General features: G+C 43.4%; 1 protein-coding gene across 1 annotated transcript in view; it reads left to right on the top strand.

The window, feature by feature from the left end:
• The first annotated feature begins 14,674 nt into the window (after positions 1-14,674).
• The window catches only part of FAM193A (family with sequence similarity 193 member A), a 79,347-nt gene continuing 72,799 nt past the window's right edge, over positions 14,675-21,222 (top strand). Inside the window, exon 1 of the mRNA XM_074821969.1 lies at positions 14,675-14,809. The gene's annotated coding sequence lies outside the window, so the exon portion shown is untranslated. The remainder of the gene's footprint in view (positions 14,810-21,222) is intronic.

Below are 21,222 nucleotides of genomic sequence, written 5' to 3' on the forward strand. Positions count from 1 at the left end.
CACACCTTATCCAAGCAGCCCAGTATTGCCATCCACCCTCACTCTGTGCACATGGAATAGCTCTGCTGATTGTCACAGGGTCAGCTGCAATGTCTCTGTGATGTTTTGGCCACCCCAGAGGTCCCTGACAACACACTGCCATAAATAAGGCAAGTGAAGACCTAGGAAGGCACCTGTGGCATAGGTCAGTCTTGTAGCATTTGTCCCGCTACAAATCAAGGGGATCCTGCTTGTTTTATCTAATTACCAGGGAATTTTGGAAGAGACATCCTGTGCAAAAGAGATGGCAGAGCTGGGGGAGATGCCATCATGCTGGTGGCATCTACATGTGCCCCTAACTGTGTTGTGTTTCTCATGAACTGAGCTGTACTTTGTAATATTTTCGCAGCAAAACACAGTATTGGAGATGCTGGTGTGAGGGAAGCTGGAAAAATGGCAGAAGGTCAACAGAGATTGTGTGACTGAGAGGGAGCACTAATTGTATTCAGCATCAGCTATCTGTGGTATTTGTACATACCTTTACTTCTAGAGGTGATATGGGGATGCTGTAAAAATAAGGATCATTTAATATTGCAGGCAGAAGGATGTTTTGCTAAAGGTGAAACATACTGAGAACACTCCTGACATGAAAAAGATGTTTTCCTCCGTGCTTGGTCTTGACAAAACAGAAAAGCTGCCTGGGTCAAAGGTGGAGATGCTGCACCTGGAGTAGAAATCAAGCTTTTCCCACCTTACTGCTTTTGCCGCAGGTGAATGACTCACTGTCCACCCCAGGAGCTCACATTGCACATCCTTCAGCACTCAGCGCTGCCAGCTGCTGAAGGAGGGAGGCAATGCCTCCTGGTGCCAGCTGTCACACGTGGCATCAGTAAGGACTGGCAAAACCCGATGCACAATTTCCCATCATGGATGGAGGTAAACAGGACTTCAGGACTCAGGACACAATCTCATGGGGATAAAGCCAGGAGAAGCTGTCACTAGCTGATGTACCAGGGCTGTGTGTGTGGTGGTGGTCCCTCCATATCTCCGTGAGCCTCAGAGGAAAGACGTGCACACACAGAGCAATTCAGCAGCCATGCAGGATGGCTACTAAACATAAAGAAGGCAGGTTCATTTACTACCTTGATTCTTGCAGGCTGCTTCAGGCTGAGAAAATCAAATGATCCACAGAGAGTGAAGCAAATGAAAAAATATAAACATCTGTCTCTGGTGCTGGTGGAAGGTCTGGGAAAAGAAGCTCACCTGCATCTTGAGATGATGGAGGCACCAACAGGGCCTCGAGCTTTGGGAAGTGATTGTGTATGACAGTGGGAATGAACTGAAAACCATTAATTCGCATTGTTATTGGGAAAAACAGAACTCTTTTATATGAACGAGATAAGCTCATGGGGAAAATAACTTTTTTATTTACAGATGTTTAAGTTTTTCAGCTTTTCAGCTTGAAGACACATGCAGCCATGCTCAGCCTTCCTGGTGCTGCAGCACAGCCAGGACAAACTTCCCCAACAGTGGTTACAACTAGTGGGGAAAAAAGTAAAAATGGGTGCTTGGTGTTGCCATGGTTACTCTGAGGCTGGACTTGCTGAGAAAAAAACAGGTTACAATAATTTGCATGTAGCCTAAGCATTAATTTTTAAGAAAATACTTCATTTTTTTTTTTAAAAAGGAAAAGATTTATTCCCATGTGCAGAGGGGATATGAATGAGCCTACATGTCTTGCAGTAGGGCATTTTGATATTACCACTACACTTAACACACAGATCCATGAAGGTGCTCTGCCCTTGGGCTGATTTTGCACATGGGCCTAATAAAGTGAAAGAAGGGGTGGCTCAAAAACTCAACATTTTGCCTTGTCCCCTTTGCCTTTTGTCCTTCTGTTTTCCACGAGCTGCATCTTCTGTGCTGTCTTCTCCTGGTTTCTACTTCCCCACCTTCACCCCTTCCCTTCTCAGCTGCTGAAGAAGCTTGCTGGCTTCTCTTCAGGAGACCCTCACCACAACTGAAATCCCAGGAACCTCTCCAAAAATCCGCATCTTCCTTTCTCCCCTCCAGTGGCTACCTCCCTTCCTGTGACACTCACTCACGGCACAGTCACCTGCTCTCCCTGGCTCACCTCCTGGCTCTTTTGGGACTCGCAGCCCTGTGAGGCCATCAGTTTCTTGGCCTTTTTTGGGGGTATGTCTTCCACAGTCACAGTGTTTCCTTCGTTTGCTCCTCATCATGTCCAAACCCACTTGGCAATCCTGGCCCAATGATTGCTGGGGACCCAGCAGCTCTTCACTCTGACTCCTGCTTCACTTCTCTGCTTGGCCAGGTAGTAATGGTTTCTTCTCTCCTTATTTCTTCTGACACAGGACATGGCAGCTTTGATATCACCACCTTCTCCCTCTCCTTATTCTCTCAGATCAGGCTTTTTCATATGAGGCAGCAAGCAAATCCAAACCCAGTCCTGCCTTGTCCCACAGCTGAACCCAAATATGTTTGGGTTTTTCCACCACGGCACAAAAGCCCTTCTGGTCTCCACAACAGGCAGCTATTTGACACCGCATCCTAAACGTCACTGGTGGATTGTGATGTGCCCTAAGGGATGCCCTTCTCATCTCTCCTCCACTTTCCCTCTCCTTTCTGTTCTTACCAATAATTACAGCTGGGGTTAGACAAAGCCTTCATTGTACCCGACCTCCAAGGATAACAGGAGGAAAATGCTGTAAAAACTCACCCAAGTTAACTAGGCAGAACAGATGAGACTTCTTCCTGCAGTTTAACAGCAACAGCGGGAGCTTTTGCCAGTTTTATGCAGAACTTAGAAAAATGGTCAGTAATATTCTCTGGAAAACAGGGTCACATTTTAAAACCTGGGAGGAGAAGAGATTTTACTTTAACAGCAAAGAACACGCTCAGCATGAACTCAGACAGATCTATTTCCCTGAGTTATAGGCAGACCAGTGTCTTACGGAGTGGAAAGTGCTGCACCTCCTTCGGCTTAACATGATGGTGTTCAGACTCCAGCCTCTCACCCTGGGTGAGGAAACTGGGACTATGGTCTTTTTGTAAGGCTTTAACAGTGAAAGCACTGAGGAAATACTGTATGTAATTGGTAGAACTAGAACAGTTACTAAATTGCTATGAGATAGTGTTTTAGTATTTCATTGCCATTTAAAAAGAAGTTTTTAAACGGCTTTAATAAATGCTTGAGGGATGATGCTTTAACCAACTTCACAAATACTGTGACAAGGCAGTGGATATATAACTTCTTACTGCAAATCTGAATTGCCTGAACATAAGCCATCTTAACACAGGATCACAAAACAGAGAGCACAGGTTTTCAAGTGCTGCCAACATTAGATACCACTTCTTAGATTGTTTCATAGTCATTTGACCTGTGCCAATATAATACCACTGACTTTTTACATGATGTTACTGTTGTGTTTTGTAGGAGAAAATGATGATTTAGTTCAACTACAGCAGCTTTTTTTTACAGATCAACCTACTTTATATATACCAGATTTATATGGTCCTTTCAATCTTCAGCAATTTATTCTGGAAACAGTAAGATACCATGCTGGGAAGGCTCAGAAGGAAGATTTGCACAGTGGTTTTTCTTCCCACTTTATACAAGGGAAACTGAGCCCAAGGAGCTAATAAATGGTCAGAATCACACAGGACATTGGGCAGAAAAGAAAACTCAACCCAGACACTAGGCATCCTAAGCTAGAGCATGAGCAGCAAGAAATGTCCAAGGGGTAACCCAGGTTAGATCGATTTCTAAAGGGTATCCTCAGTAGGAAGTCTTCTTCCAAGAAACTCATTTCTGGCAGCCCTTCCTCTACCAGCTTTCTAAGCTTCCAAGCTGCCAAAAATGAATTGCTCTCTTTGACAAAGCTCTTGAATTCATTCAGGCTAAATCTGCTGCCCCTTCTGGATTTGAGTTATTAACCATTATTTTTATCTACGATGCATCCGGCTACCACATACTCTTAAATAAAGACATTTTTCCCTTTTTTTTCTTTTGCATTTTGAAGCAAATAAAATTGCTCGAAAAGTAGAGAGGTGACCCTCCTTTGAGAAGTGCAGGATTTTCAAGTAAATCTTTAGCGTAGAGTACTTCTTACAGTAACAAGTTATTTTACTGAAGCACACGATGTAGTGGTTTTATATACCGTTTATTTGCAGTCATGTAATGAAATATCTGTACTTTGTTCCAGCCTGTTTCTAATTTAGTCATCAAGAAATAAAAGAATTTGGAGAATACACCCATCTCTTATCTGGCACAACAGCAATGTCATATTTTTAATTTTGAATGAGATGACTAAAAGGGCTCCATTAGCCAAGACGAGGAGCTGTTATATGGCCGTAGAAGCTGAAATGTGATAGAAATAAGTATAAATAAAGTTATCATAACCAAACCCAACTACAGCCTGCTTCCCTTGACTTCAGTTGGCATGAATTGCCTACAGTAATGTAGACATTTTAAAAGGGGGAAGAGAAAATTGCTCATTTCTCAGTCAGCCTTGACTCAGGTACCAATTAGCCAGGATGGGGAAAATTTACCCTTGAGAAAACAGCTTCTGACTATTTAAAATTGCAGCTCTGCCTCTCTGTCGTTCAAAATCATTTGGGCACCATCCTGTAAGGAACCAGGAGAAGTGGAAGGAAGACTTGCACAGAAGAAGAGAGAAAGATGCTGCTTTTGTGCCCAAGCTTGCCAGTATTTGCCAGGAGGATCAAACAGGCAGAAATCAATGGAGTGCTCCACAGTGCCTTTGAAGCTGCGTTTTCATGCTGTCTCTTGACATTCTCTATAACTGGTAGGGTAGCATGTGGTAAAATGTTTGCAATGTCCAGTCTTTCTTTGTTCCACCCCTTTCCCAAACAAATGGCACATGGTTGGTGGCACAATGCACTCTCTGAAGGTGGATGCTTTCAAAACAAACCACAGTGTACAACTGTGCCTCAATTTCTCTCTGGAGTTAAAGATAAAGGTATGCTCAAATGTGTATGCTAAAAGTGACCATAGGGGCTAAGTTCCTTTTTATTTGTATACATGAACAAGACTACTAGTTCAAAACAAATAAATAAATAAATAGATAAACTCAGACTAGCAAAAGCCCTGAAACCCAGCAACCGTAGCCTTCTGCTAATGGTTTGTGCCCAGAAACAGTGTACATTAACAAGCCCATCTCTGCTGAAGCTTTTGATATTGCTGTTGCACTTGACAACTCCGATACTGAAGTGGTTCAGAAAATGTCTCTGCTGGCCTTGCTAATGCACAAACTGCCTCCTTGCACTTACAGAAATGTCTCTTGCAAGCACATATTGTGCAAACACGTCAGTGTTTATTAAATCTGGGGCTGAGATGTGGAGTGGCCTCAGTCTTCTCTGATACCAAGGCAGACGATGTTCTACCCCCTGCAGGATCAGCTCTTAGCTGGTAAATAATGCTATATTCTCATCCTTCATCAAGTAAATTCCCTTTCTCTGGCAATCACACACTCTTGGAGTGATGCCAGCCTTATCCAAATGTGACTTGCCCTCTGGGGAATTTCCTTGAATATTTTCTCTCAGAGGGATGAGAGAAGCTCAGAATTATGACACCCTGTATTCATATAAATACCATGAAATGGTTGTTTACAGTGAACGGCTTATCAATCTGGCAAAAAGCCCCACTGTGCAAATGATGTGAATTGGTTAGAATAACAGGTAGCTCTTAAAGAACCTGATGCTGAAACCCAGACGTATTCATACTTTGCTGCCATGAGGTTTCTGGTGCTTAGCATCTTTTTGGATCACATCATTATATTAACTGCTCAAGTTTTCTGCGGATTAAAAGATCTGGTTTGGACTTTAGGAGACAAGATGGAAATGATTCGACAATCCAGGGGCAAGCCCAGTCAGTTCCAATAATCTCATCAAGCAAACTAAATATTTAAGTTGAAGTACAGACGCTTATTGTGGTAAGGAATTCGGTCTGGACTGGAATTTCACAGCTGGTTTTGGTATCTTTGATCTTGGACCAAATGCTAGCCCCCAGCGCCCCAGGCTTGGAGGCATCTCAGCTAGGCCACCTCTGAATCTCAGTCTTCACTGAAATACACTGCTCTATGAGGAGTGGAAATGAAGTTTCCCATGGGGTTGGACTCTGCATCTCCACATTCCTTCCGTTCCCCTCCCGGCTCTCTCATTTCCTCTCTGCCTGGCTGGGCAAGCGGCAGCATCTTTTATGCTGTGCTTGAAGTTACGCATGGGCTGACTGGCCAGCAGGTTCTTGCCTCTTATTACAGATAAGAGACTGAAAGTGTTTTTCCTCTGTGGGGCTACCCTGAGGATGTGAAAGTTAATGTCCGCCTAATATTTGCCTCTGTCAAATGGGACTGAAAGTGAATGGTGGATTAAAAAAATTCTTAAGCAGGTCACTGAAACAAGATGGTAGCATACAGTTTGGTTTCCTTGGCGCACTACTTCTAGAAACAGCTTACAGAAATTAGCTTTTCTAGCTTACTTCTTTTTTGTGCCTAAACTGATATGTTCTTCTGCAGCCAAAAACCTTGCTTCAAACATGGGATGTGTCTACTGCATGGTATCGGGTGATTCAAATTAACCTTGTGTCAGAAGCAAAAGCAGCAAAATTTAGTTTTGGTGCCTTGTCCTCTACTGTATCATGTAGTTAAATCATCATGGTTTGGTGGTAGGTGTCTGCACCACAGCCTAAGGTGCAAAGATGACAGGCTCGTGGGAGTTTGAATCCATTCCTGTAAAAGAGCTAGAGGCTTTTGATGGACCTCTTCTCTCTCAGATTCTGCTCAGGGTGGGGACAGAAACAGTGACTGGCACATTGTAGAAGACCTGAGGAAGAGAGAGGCAGAGATCAAGAACATGAAACACACAGGATTATCGGCTTCATCAGGGTTCCTGATAGTCTGTTTGAGCAAAAACCAGTGCCATATAAAATAGTGCCCTGCCACGGCTTCAAAACTTCCTTAGAGTGAGTGCCCAGTGTTTGCTTCCCTCAACCTGCCCACATGCACAACAGGACTTCCACCCCTTCTGCCCCACCATTAGACCTACAGACCCTGCTCCTTGCCAAGCCAAATTACAATTACTGCCAGCACTCAATCTTTATTGCTTGGATTTGATCTGTGTGTTTCTTCTCCAGCTTGCTCTCTACCCACCTCCTCATAAAGGATGGGCAGTGCCCTCACTTGGCTGTATCCCTTCCCTCCTCCTGGGCAGTCATTCCCAGGGGAGCACCCATGTGCTCCTCATTCGATAAGTGGGAAAGATGTCAAAATGTACAATGATGAAGGAACGTGTTCCAGATGCATGAAATGACACTGGGCTTCCTGAAGACGGCCGTGGACAACACTCCAGGTGTGGCTAGTCCAGCCCGCCTGGCCTTTGCACCAATGCTACCATTTCCCTCTGCCAGGCAAGACCACATCCAGCAAAGTCTGGGCTGCAGGAGAGTTATGAACATTTTAAAAAGGAGGGTCATTTTCCTCCTCAGTTGAACTTTTTCTATGACAACCTGTTCTCTGTTACTCAGTATTTTTAAGGTTGTGATCAGAGATATTTTGGAAAACATATTGCTATCCAGCAACTGATTTGGGGGCATCCCAACAATAAATGAAATTTTAAGAATTAATTTGAAGGTGGTCAGGTAAATTAGGCTTTTCTAGGCTTAAAGGCTATGCCTATAGCATTCTAAGACCCCAGTTCTCCACTTCTTTCTGTTCAATCAGGATGGACAAAAGATGCTCTCTGTGATTGCTGTTAATTCCCCAGTGTCGTGCTGGTGGAGAGATGTTCCCATCCAGGAGTCCCTCTCCCTTGCCATCAAAGAAATGTGGCATGAGCCCATAAAACCCTCACGGTTACTCTGAGTTCAACTGCTCTACTAATGGCAATTAAAATTCATGAACTTGATTGCTCAGAGACAAGCAGAGGGAAACTGGAAATTTTTATCCCTTTTCTCTGTTAGGTTTCTCAGACATAGGGTGGAAACCTGGGTGATCCATGATCTCTGTTGAGCATCCTCATGTTATGAAGAGATCTGCTACTACAACAACAACCCAGTGATAAGGAAAAATAAATTATTTGGGATATTTTAAGGAAACAGCTGACAGAAGAGTGATGAGATATTCTTTTTTCCCCTGTGGTGATAAATTTAAAAGCCAAAGAAGCAAAAAGGTAAACAGTAAGAAAGATTCACAAGCTGCATTGTTCATTTTGATAATGTTAAAAAGCTCCAGATCAACGAGTGCAAAAAGCAGAACACGCTTCTATCGGCACAACTTGCAATGAAATTGGACATGTGCTTGTAGGTGCTAATGGCTGCCAGGAGGCAGGTTCTTTCAGCTGTCATACTCTGGATTAAAACTGATGGATGGATTTAGCATCTTTTAAAAGGTGAAATGAAAGGGTCAAAAGAACCCCAAACCTTGTTATACAGCAGTAGCTCAAAACAGGAGAAACACTACTAGAATAATTCTGACCCAATGGCCAGAACCAACCCAAAATGCTGGGAGACCTCTCAGTGAATGGCTGTCAGTGCTTAATTTTAAGGGTTATTGGCAATAATGACAGAAGGAAAAGGCAGAGAAGGCCAACATCCCCGGTGATCATGGCCTCGAGAGGGAGTGGAGAGCCTGGGCTCCTCAAGGCATGGAGCTGGCTGGGCAGGCAGGACTGGAAACGGTGAGCAAGGAAACCGCTGCTGTATTTTCCTTCTGTGAGGGGACTCTGTGAATAGAGAAGATCACAATATGGAAATATCCTCTTCACTCCCCAACACACCAGCAAAGCTCTGAATGTGTAGGTTAACACCTATGCTGAAAGGTGGAAATTGGATTTTCTTTCAAAACTCTAGCTGAGAGACTAAACTTCATTCCCCATACACTTTATTTCAAGGGTTTGAAAGCATCTGAGGGCAGACTTGTCTGAGCTGCTCTGCTTCACTTTGAACTGCCACTGGTATTGCTGGTAGGACATCCCCCAGCTGTGTGCCAGCAACCTGCAGGTAAACCTTTTCCTGTGTACAGGTGTATGCCATGCTCTCATTAGGAGAAACTGGGACCAGTAGAGTCTTATCTGCGGTCTTAGTACTGATGTGCAAAATGTTTCTTTACAACTGTTTCAGTAGGCAACAAGGGACAGCAATGTGGCTTTTTAATGCAAAAAGACACCGTATTTCATTATGTAAAATGTCAGCTCACAGAGAGCAACATTACATGACATAAACCATATTTCATTGGCCAGAATTAAGCAATGCTTTATAAAATGCAGGTTATGTTTCAAAAGAAATTCTTCAGAACAGGCTGAAAGTTTACTCTGAGGGGGGAAAGTTGAGAATCAAATGAATATTGGGAAAAAATTGCTGAATTAAGATCAGTTCAGTAGTCATACACATTCTAGCATTTCCATTGTAAGAAACAGACCTTTACTCAGTTTATTTACTGAGGTATTCAGAAGAAAAAAAAATTGTCTTGCTTTTCTGCTTCTGCATTTATGGTTTGTAAGTTCAGCACAACACAGGAGTCTTTCAGCTCTGGCACTCTGAACAACAACCCATGAATCACACATCCTCTCAGCTACAGCAAGTACCAAGTCAAGGTTTCCCTGAGATATTGTTCTCCAGGGTGGATGGTCTGGAGTAAGTCTGACTTTCTCCAAGTCTGTCCTTATGGCTTTAAAGAACACATTGTTTAAGGACCAGTGAAGATTGTCTAGGAAAAAAGCCAATAACCATAAAGCCAAAGAGATCATAAAGCTCCTAAAATCAAATTTTATTATACAACATGTGAGATTCCTTTTCTTTTGCTCTAAACCTCTTCAGCATTAGATAAAGTTTCCTCAGCTGAGGCATCTGTCTGTGAAACAAATTCCAGACAGATTAGGTGAAACTGTCTTGGGCTATCTAAAGGAAAACCTGCGGTCCTTTGTTTTACAGAAAGGCTTGCTAGAAAAAGGATGTTGCTTCCATCATTCTCCAGTTTAGTCCCACCAAGCAACCAAAAACTCTCTCAACCAAAGCCAATAAACTGATGACCTTATCCTGAAAACATTTTCTTTCTTAGAAAAGGAGGAGTGCCTAGGACTCCATGAAGGCCACCCGGGAAATTGTCAACATCCACTGTACATAGAAGGAGCTCAGATACTCTGGCATTGGATATGAGAACTGGAGGTAAGCTGATTAAAAGGTATTCAGTGTAGATACATGCTGTGATGCTGCTTTAGTGACCTATGTGCCAGTTTGTAATCAAGATACTATTGCTGTGTGACCTCCAGGTGCCTTCCCAAAGAGTGGTGGGACGTGAGTTTGGTATGCAGATCATGAAGGGGTCTCTCACCGTTACAAGGATCTTTAAATCAAAGTGATAGAAATGTAAGGCTAGAAGAGCCCTATCTAGTCCTCATGCCATGCTGTGGCAAGGTCCAGTACAGCAGGTCCTCTTAACCCAACGTGGGGAAAAACCAGAACAGCCTCTGGAGGTGAACAACATGGACCTCTAATGCCACAGCCCCTGTCAACACTCACATGAGATGAAGTGTCTGGGCTGAATATTTTCTAAGTGTTTTCACTTATGTATAAATACATCCTTCCCTTTACCCACACATGTGCATGTTCACTCTCCTGTAGAGAAGCCTTTTAGAAAAATGAACTTGCTATTAAAATGACAGCTTGTTGGACAGCAAAGACAAATTAGTGCTAGCTGCAGAATAATTACATTGACAAATTGCTTGAGTTGTATAACGTTAATGTCAGTGAAAAGCCCCAGGTCCTCAGCAAAACTGTAGCAATATGGGAAAAATGGAGAGGAAACCAGGACCCCAAAAAAAGTTTTTGAAATGTAAACAGAACAATAGTTCTGTAATTCAGGGTAATTACAGAATGGTGGGGAACAGAAGGACAGCTTTAAACTCTTCCTGGGGCTGCCTTGCATGTGAGTTGCTCCTTTGACTTCAGTCTATTGCTAATGTCACCAAGTAGCACTTGCAGAATTGAAAACTAAACGTGTAATTAAGATCCCCTTGAAATTAAAGAAACCATAACTTCTAACCTCCCTGGCACAGAGACTACTATTTCAAGAACAGTAATGATTAGCAGATCCCTTATTTTTTACTTGAACTTATAACAACAGTTCGGTGTATAGATTCCTTACATCATCGTGTGTGCAACAGGAGACCAGAACAAATATTCCAGTGAGGCAGTAAAACCATATTGAATTTTCCCAGCCACCTCAGCATCTTGAAGGCAGATTTTGAAGGTAACTGTGACCTATACAACTCTCCATACAGCCTTTTATTGACTTTATGGCTCACAGAGAAAACTACAATGCTGCTGAAACTGGGCTGGCTGAAAGGAAGAGCATGGGAAAGCACTGCAGTGATCTGCACTGTTTATGCAGTGAGTTTTTATAAATGTCATTCCTGGAAAATTTGAAAAATTTTCAGAGTATAAATAATTTTTCCCCCAAAGGATTTTGAAGTGCAATGCCACATTTTAAATTAACAATGAGGTAAATCAAAATTAGTTTGTTCAAACAACTGAGTTTATTTTCTTAAGGATGAGGTGGAACATTTTAAGTAATTTGATTCAAGTAAGGGCAAGAAACTTAGTTGTAGGTCTTCACAGCATTCATATTAATTTCCTCTCCCTTTTGCTTCAGTTCAAATGTTCAAATCCACCACCAAAGTGGCAAGTTCATTTCTAAAACAACCTACTGGCTCAGCAGCTAATTGTAAGTTAAAACCAAGGTGTGGTAGCTGAGTTCAGTACAAACCCATAAAAGTACTTCATTTCCCTGGGCACTAGTATTTACTTGCAGGTTTAATAAAAGACCCTGACCTGCACAGTTTATAAAAACTTACCATTCTGCACTGTGAATTTTCTTTAATATTGAAAACTGGATTTAAAAAAAAAAATCATCTGAATGGCCCTTATTTTCTGAAGTGTGAAAGGAAAACATTTATGTTTCTATAATGAGAGTATGGGAATTAAATGCTGTGATGTCAGACTAAGTAGTATTACTTTAGCTTCTATATGGTTGAGTGATTTTACTATAATAGTTTCTCATAATAAAGCTTTCTATCTGTAATACATAGAGGATAGAGAGACTGACAGAGCTGTAATCTTTCTTTCAGAAGCATAGTGTTAAGTGAACAGGGGCCAAGTGAAAATATAATTCCGAAAGGAAGATAACGATGGCCCTATATAAGGCTGAAATAAGACGTGTCACCATTTCAAGTGAAAGATATTAGCTCTGAAAACAATGCCATGTATTAAGAAGAGATGTCACATGAAGTCAGCTTCGAATTTATTCTACAGGTCTAGAATTTGTTTGTGGCAAAAGGCTGCATACAACTGTCAGTTTTGTATAGCCCCTACTCTTGTCACTGCAATTTGCCGTTTATGCAGCGCTGTGCGTGCTGAGCATTGAGCACATTTATGAAGACTAGGGCCCTGCCCCAAAAAACTCACCATTTACTAGACCACAGAATGAACAAACATGTTCTCCTGGTTTCACAGCTGCCTGCGTGTACATGCAAAGCTCTTCCATGTGTACCGAGGCAAACTAAGCCTGGAACAGCTTCAGCATGGATGGTAGCTTCTACTGGTGCTGCCAACTACTCATCAGACCACACTGAAATTAGTGCCTTCTTCCATTTCTCTCCCAAAACTCCTGAGCTGTCTTTTCCACAACCTTTTAAGTGTGTATGGTCATTGGTGAATGAAAGGCAAATACAGCGGTGGCCCTTAACTCTACTCTGACCCACATTGCTACTACACAATGCCACCAAAATTTGAACAGAATCACAGAATCATTCAGGTTGGAAAAGACCCTTGGGATCATCGAGTCCAACCATCAGCCCTGCTCTACAAAGTTGTCCCCTACACCATATCCCCCAACATCTCATCTAAACAACCCTTAAATACATCCAGGGATGGTCACTCCACCACCTCCCTGGGCAGCCTATTCCACTGTCTGACCACTCTTTCTGTGAAAAATTTTTTTCCTAATGTCCAGTCTGAACCTCCCCTGTTGCAGTTTAAAGCCGTTCCCTCTTGTTCTGTCACTAATCACCTGTGAGAAGAGACCAGCACCAACCTCTCTACAATGTCCTTTCAGGTAGGTGTAGAGAGTGATGAGGTCTCCCCTCGGCCTTCTCTTCCTCGCACTAAACAGTCCCAGCTCCTTCAATCGCTCCTCATAGGGTCTGTTCTCCAGGCCCTTCACCAGCTTCGTTGCCCTCCTCTGCACTCGCTCCAGCACCTCGATATCTCTCTTGTATTGAGGTGCCCCAAACTGGACACAATACTCCAGGTGTGGCCTCCCCAGTGCAGAGTACAGGGAGACTATCACCTCCCTACTTCTGCTGGGGTTACGCTGCAGTAAGATTTTATACAGCCATAAGTTATCACCAGGTCTAATGTGCTTGTGTCTATTATTTTTATATCACCCCGCTCAGTCACGTCAAAGCCCAGCACTACAGCATCGCATTTTTCCTGGGCCCATACACGTGATTGTGCGTTGTGGAGAACAACCTGGGGAAACGATGGCAGCAGTAGTTTATAATCTGCTACCAGGTGATGATGGTTGGAGTAGCCTGGCCTAACCTGGAGGCTAGCACCTCAGGCGCCTGCTGGCCTCAGAGGCAAAGGCCTCAGGGAGCTTCCAGGGCGGAGCAGGGCCCTCAGCCACCAGCCCGAGAGGTGTAACCTCCATTTTCAGCCTGCCCTGCCTGGGATTTGGGGGAGGCGGTGTTTGTGGGGTGCTGGGGGAAGCCCATCCCACCGAGCAACACCCGCTGCCAAAGCAGCCCCACATCGAAGGGCTGTGTTCTCTCAGAGCGGCGGGTGGGCTGCGGCCCCTTCCCCCGCGGAAGGGGCCGCAGCCCACCCGCCGCTCTGAGAAAACACGTCCCCTGGCGCCTCAGCCCCCTGAGGGAGCAGCCGGGAGCTGCGGTCCCTTTAAGACGCGGGGGCGCGCGTCACGTGGTGCGCACCGGCTCTCGGGCGGCGGTGTAGTCCCTTGACCGGGGTGGCAACGTCGGCCAGCGGGGCTAACGGCCGTGGGGGGGACTACAGCTCCCAGCGGCCACCGCGGGGACGGGTGAGCTCACCGGCCGCGCCCGGGCGGGCCTCGCAGTGCACGCCGGGAGTTGTAGTCCGCCGTCCCCCTCGGCGACGGGCTGTGGCGCGGAGCGAGAACTACGTATCCCAGCGTGCCCCGCGGGGCGGGTTCCCGTCAGCGCAAGGGGGAGCCCCCCGACGTAAAGGGGGATCACTTTCCCCTTGTGTCCGCCATATTGGACGGTAACTCTGGTCAGCGGCGCTGGGGCCGAGGGAGTCCCCGTGGCCGTGACAGTCGGTGCGCTCCGCTCCTCGGCGCCCGGGGTAGCCCGTGCCCCGGCCCTGCCCGTCCCCTCCGCTCCCGGGCGCTCGCGGCGGCCCCGCGCCCCTTCCCCTCCTCCTTCTTCTCCTCCTCCCTCCCCCCCCCTCCCCGCTCCCTCCTCCCTTGCCCGGGTGTCAGGCACGATGAGTCCGGCCGACGCCAAGCGCGGAGCCAAGCGCCGGAAGAACAAGCGGGGCGGCGGCCTCAGCAGCACCGGCGGGCCGGGACCCAGCGGCGGCGGCGGCGCCGGCGGCCTGGGCAAGGCCGGGGCGGCGGCGGGAGCGGCCCCTCTGCGGGCTGCGACCCAGGCGGCCGCCGCCTCGCCGAGCGCGGTGGGCGGCCTGCTGACAGCGCCGGCGACGGCCGCCGGCAACGGAGCCCTGGGCGGCGGCGGGGCCGCGGCGGGACACGGCGAGGTGAGGAGGGGGGGGGCGCCAGGGCGGGCGGCGGTGACATCCCGCTGCGGCGGGCCCGGCACACACCCACCCGGGCGGGCGGTGCTGGCAGCCGGGGGGCGGCCGCCGCGCCATCCGCCCTCTCCTCCAGCCCTTTTCGGTGGGTGCGGGCCCCGGGGCCTCGGCGGGGCGGGGGAAGCGAGTGCTGGGCCCCTCGCAGCGGCCGGGGGCCGCGGCGCTGCCCGGCGTGGCGCGGCGGTGGGGCTGGGCAGTGTCCTCGGCTCCCCACCCTTTGTGGGGGAAGGGCAGCGCAGGCTGCTCGGGGCCGTGTCGTCCGGGGGTTTCTGCTGAAATCCCGGCAGGAGCCAGCTCCAGGGTCCTCATCCTTGGGGGTCTTCGGACTCGGGCCCCACCTTAATGCGGGAGCTGTAGGAAATAGGCGGGCAGGCCTTGAAAAATCAAAAATATACCTTTGTGTATTTTTTTTCCTATTGGAGCCCTTTTTGCAGTAGACAACTTCGTTAAGCGTAGAAGGTTCACTGTAGCTTGGGCTGTGGTTTGCACTCTGGTGCCTCAGAATAATTTAGATCTGTTACATTATTTCATAATGTGGTGAAATTTGTTGGGAGCCGATTGTGTGGTTTAATTGGTCTTTTTTTAATAAAAATTGCTCAAGGATTAGGCCTTTAAAAAGGTATACTACTGGCTCAAGTGACAAAAAAGTAAATAAGTTTACGTTCCTTTCTCATGTAAAGGTTACCCCAGATTTTTTGTTATCTACACAAAGCTTGCATTTAGGTATCATATTTACAAAAGCATTTCCTGCTGACAGCATCTTTAGACTTCCATGTGTATGTCATACAGCCTGCTCCGTTTCCTCTCTCTCTCATAAACTTGTACATGTGAGGGGGAAATAGAAAAAAATAGCTTTTGTGATGTAGGGTCTCTGAAATACCATGATGTAACAAATGTTTTTTTTTTTGTTCTCCTTGTAATTTTGTGCCCATCTATTTTGCTAGGTCAACAAGCAATCTGATGTTTGTAGATTAACTTCCTCTCCACTCCCCCCCCCCCCCCCCCTTAAATCTTGTCTTTCTATGCTCTCATACTTGGTTACCCAAAATCCACAGTTTTAGATTAACCATTTCTGTATGTTTGTTCTAATCTGACACTTATTTCAGGCATAATTTCCTTTTGGGACATTAACCCTTATATGATTTAGATATCCAGAATGATGTACATAATGGCAAAGAGGTGTGCAGGTTTTTATTTGTAACTTTGCAAGTCATCACTAAACTCTGTTCTAGTTAAACCTCTAGCAGGAAGATACATCTTGTTTTGTTTTACATTTTAGATTGCAAGTTCTTCCAGGCACAGGTTCCTAGATATTGTTGGAATAAACATGGTAATGCCAAGGGAAAGACAACAAGCAGTGGAGTGATATGCAGAATGGGGCATTGATGTGATTCAAATAGTGAAGGCTCCACTGTCCCTGAAATTTTGATCTGTTTGTATCTTGTGGTTATGTGTAGTCGAGGACTTTAGTTCTAATCTAATCACACTGAATGAATTCTGAAATTTGTCTTGAAAGGGCAACATCGCTGCTAGTCTTCCTACTTAATGTTTCTTCTTTCTTTCAGACTAGGTACTTCCTAATAAAATTTCCCAGTCTTCAGGAGTCTTCACTTGGAAAGTATAAGTCATATCTTCAAAATGAAATACAGTATTTCGGCACTAAATTTCTGGGAAAATACTTGTGTATATTACATGTACTGATACGTTATTCATACTCTTATAAGTGAGCACAACATGCTATTTTGAATGCATTTGTAACTTTGTCTTAATTGATCTTTTTTGCTTGTACTCCTGGATGTCTATGCAATTTGTCAAATGTTTCCATTTCACTTAACGGTGTAGTGCAAGTGATTCTGAAGACTGATGGACAAATGGGGAATTAAGAAGTTGGCTGAATAGATCAGTTAGTTGAGCTAGAATAAACCTGCAACACACACCTTATTTAATCAAACAGTAAGCATAGTAGAATTAGATTTTGAGGATAGATAAATCCCTGTGCTCAGTTTCTGAAAGGTAATGCTTATACTCCATAATGCTCCTTTAAAGTTGGTGTTACTTCCTCCATACTGGTTTCAATGACCTTTTTCTTGACATTTCAATACCTTTCCAATGGTGGTGACATATGAAAGTTGCTACTGCTTGCTTCAAAGATGAAATCTTAAAGCATAACATGACTGTTACTTACATGAATATGTGATCTCCCTAATGGTTAATAATTTGCTAGTTAAGGGTACATGGTCAAAACAAGACTTAGTTCTTTGAGTGAAAGACTAGCATATGTTTTTTCTGGATTAAGTTGAGAAAGAAAACTGTGTATTTTACATGACTGATCACTTCTAAATTAGGTGCAATATTTGTTTTGGCTGGATGGAGAGTAAGCAATGCACTAATAGCTGTAAAGTAGTAACCAGAGTTGCTTTACTTTCATCTTACACAGAATATTGTAAAGTTCCTGTTAGTGGGTAAGAGAAATCATCAGCCAATTCTCTGCTGGACAATCTTGAATGTTTAATCTCTCAAAATATATAAAATATAAAAACCCCATGATTTCTGTATTTGCTGCACAGCATAATGTTTTCTCCTTGTTAGCATGCTTTCTGTTTTCCAGCTTTCGTCACTTCCCTGGTTTTAGGGCATCCATTCTGAATGTGGTGGGCACATCCTTCTGCTAACATTCTATTAGATGGTTATTCCAAAATTTGTCTGAAATGTAGAGTGAAACAGGATGTTGAAGGAGTCATCCCTTGTATGCTCCATGTTCTTGTGTGTCAATAATAGTTCAGAATGATGTATGCTTTCAACATGCTTTATAAAACAGGTTGAACAGAATTTTAAAAGGGCTGTATTTATGGTTGAAACTAAAAGCACATGTGCCAGTATTGAAATTCTAGCTAAGCCTGTTAGAACTAACAAATATATTTTATTTGAGGTTTTTATACACCTTATCTGGAGGGGTTTTTTAAGACTGTAGGCTAAATTCTGCATTAGAATACATGCTAAGTCCTGTTCTGGGATGCAAGTGGGCAACTCCTAATGGAATCTTCCTGGAAGCTACGTTGCCCCATGCACATGCTTTATAGCATCCAAATTCATCCTCTCTAGCACTATGAGATGTTTTAGAATGATAGTGAAATTAAGGATGCTTTGGCAGTGTTTCAGTGGAAGGGAGTATCTCAGTTTTTGGAAACCTGTAGCTGTGTGGAGTTATTGGAAACAAAGTAATTGAGTTGTATGGTGCTGCTGCAGGACTTCCCTAGGATTTACATTTTTTTCCTTACAGAACTATTTACAGCAGTGTTACAGAGTGAAGAGTTAGGTATCCTATAAATAATAGTAATTTTTAGCCAGAAAATAAAATAAACATTTTGAAGTTTAATGTATATATTTAAAGAAATAGATCTTGCTTTCTGTTGGTTTGTTTAATTATTATTTTTTTTAAAATTCAGTAGTGCATTGCGTCAGGCCTTCATAGTTTGATCCTATAAATTTTTGACTGACAGTTGGATTATTGATGCTGTGAGATGCATTTGATTATCAACCACTGTATAACTCATAGATATACTGTAGCAAAATTGTCTGTTCCTTATGTTCAGGTACTTTGGGGTGAGGAGTTTTGTGTCAGTGGCTGATCAGCTGCAGTTGTAGTTTTTGTTACAGGCCTGACCTTGTGTTATTAAGGGGAATAATTTAGTAGCCATTTTACAGTGCTGTCACTTGCATTTTTCAAAGTATTGTTTGTCAATTGTAGTAATGTATTAAATCTTCTTACATGTGAGCTGTCTGTTTTAGAATTTTCATCAAATATTTCACTGGACTATTCCTTTATTACAAGATACTGCTTTTTAAATGGGAGATGCTATACATAGCAGACCATACATTGCCACCTTTTAGACCATTTTTTTTAGCAGCTTTGAAGTTCTTTGCATTTTACTGATATCTGTGCTTGATTTGTTGTTTGAGATTTTCCCTTTTTTTCTCTTCCCCCTCCATGATTCAAACATTCAAAAGAAATAGTATACAAAAGAGGAGCTTTGTCAGGAACTCAGAAGTTCAGCAAATAGCTAGCTTTTGTACTTTTATGTTGGGCCTCCTCCTGTCTAAAAGCAAACTTATTTTGGCCATTTTTTTTGGTCAAGGTTCAGGTAAACTAGAGAAATTCCAATAAATAAAATAGTATTGTAACCTCTACTCCTCAGGCTGAGAAAGCAGGTACTTCTAAACACTCATAACACTTACTCAGTGAAAAATAAGTCTTTTTGACAGTCTGATAGCATATTTGTTCCTCTGACTAAATGCAGTTCACTCTCTCTTTTTTTTAAATAAACATGCAGTCCCTGCCCTGAAGAGCTTATGCTCTGCTTATTTTTTTTTTTTTTTGATAAAAGGAGATGTAACAGAAGAGGATAACACTATTAGGATTGGGTTTAGGTGGTATGGTTGAGTTAACTTGCTAATTTAGAAAGAGATTCTATTGTGACTTAAATGAATCTTAACTAGAACATTTCGAACTTTAAAACAAGCTTAATAGTTGCATAGCATTCACATTAATAGCTCTTTCTTAGATTCTTCCTGTGATCGGTTAAGACTAATAGATCTGAGACCACAGGCACAAGTATTAGTGGTGTGTTCAGATCTTGTAATACTGCTCCTGGGAAGTGTGTGTCTGTGTGTACTCATGACCTTGACGTATATCCAATCCCTGAGCACTCCATTTCTCCCCCACCTCCTGCACCTGCTCTATCATGGTGAATTGATAATGAGAATAATCTGTTGTGAATTGTTAGATGAAACATGTGGAAAGTGTGTCCAAAAAAAAGACATCTGGTTCAGTGATGTCTGATCTGTACTAGCTAGGCTAACTATCCTCCTATGGCTTTGTTATGAGACATTTGATTCTGGGTGTGAAGGCAAAGGATTTTTTTTTTTCCTTGCTATATTGTTTGCAAAATGGTTGAGAGAGATTGAGAGGGAGAAATGTTTTACTCTAAAAAAAATGTAGTGACTCCCTTCTCCTCCAAACTTCTGTTTCCTGTCTGTGAAAATGAGACCTTGTTGATTTAATTTGGAACTAGATTATTATGAAAAGTTAGTTCTGAAATAGGTGCATATTGATGAGACTATTCAGGGTTCTTGTCCAGTTTTTGTTCTGCAATTTTTTTGATCCCAAGCAGTACCTGAAGCTTCATTTAGATATCTGATACCACATTATTTTTTTGGTTATGGCATTTATCATTTTGTAGTGGTATCCCATCTTGAGGGGAGCCCTCAAATCCTTTCTGCTTTACAGTCTGTGTAAGGAAGGGATCCAGGCTTCCTCTCTTCTTGCCTGGCAAGGAGAACTGTGTGGATGTGGAAATTCAATTTGGTGGTGTTTGGTGCCTGCAGGACTGATGTATGTGTAGTAAGGGTGGTCCTTAACAAATACAGGTCTGCTGAAGATATGTTGTGAAGAAGCTATTAGGAGAAATAACTGGGAAATAAACCTGCTTTGTTTAGGATGTACAGGGCTTCATGGATGTGCTAGGCAGTGTTCCAGGTTTATATGGATCTGGGTAATCAAAGAAGATTTAATATTTGTCAGGGCTCCTTCACTGGTGGGAAAGGAGGTCATATATCCTCTTTTATTAAGGTAATGAAAACAGTTCCTACATTTTCCTTTCTTGTGGTAACTTTTTTATTTTAATAGTGACTGAGGTAGCTTTGGACTGCTCTGTTTGAGAAAGAGTATTCCATATGTGAAATTTTCCTAGGATAATTAAACAGAAGGAAAAATTTGATTGAAATGGATAGAAGAGTGCTGTAGTTCAGTTCTCTTTCTTTGCTAATATCTTAATCTACAAGTTCCAAATTTCTTGTGCTGCAAATAAAGAGTTCAGCTGGGAAATGACTTTTATGATGCTGTTCTTAATGTTATTATGGGAACTGCCCAAATTGAGGCTCGTCTGAGGATGCAGTAAAATAACTATGACATTATTTTTTTGATACAAGAAATACTTAATTTTATACTGTCAAAATTCATGGCAGCCTGTGACATTATTGACCTTTACCTCCTAGCTGTGTGAGGAAACACACCAGGAATAGTATTAAAGATAGGTCTGAGTAACATAGTATTTTTCCTGAAGTATATATTTTCTTTTTCATATCTTTTCTATATGTTTTCTTTTTAATATAGAATGTACAGCTGCCTTAGTGGTGCAGAGGTTAGTATGAGCACTGGTTTACGAAGTGGATTTTAGGGGAAAAATTAATGGGGTTGCCTGTGAGCCTGTTTGACTGTTGAACTGAAGTTGTTCATGTTGGACTGGTGATAGTGCTGGAGAAAAACTTTCTTGGAGTGTGAACTTTAACCATGTTCTTAA

Source organism: Strix aluco, chromosome 4 (assembly GCF_031877795.1).
Source record: "Strix aluco isolate bStrAlu1 chromosome 4, bStrAlu1.hap1, whole genome shotgun sequence".
Classification (NCBI taxonomy): Eukaryota; Metazoa; Chordata; class Aves; order Strigiformes; family Strigidae; genus Strix; species Strix aluco.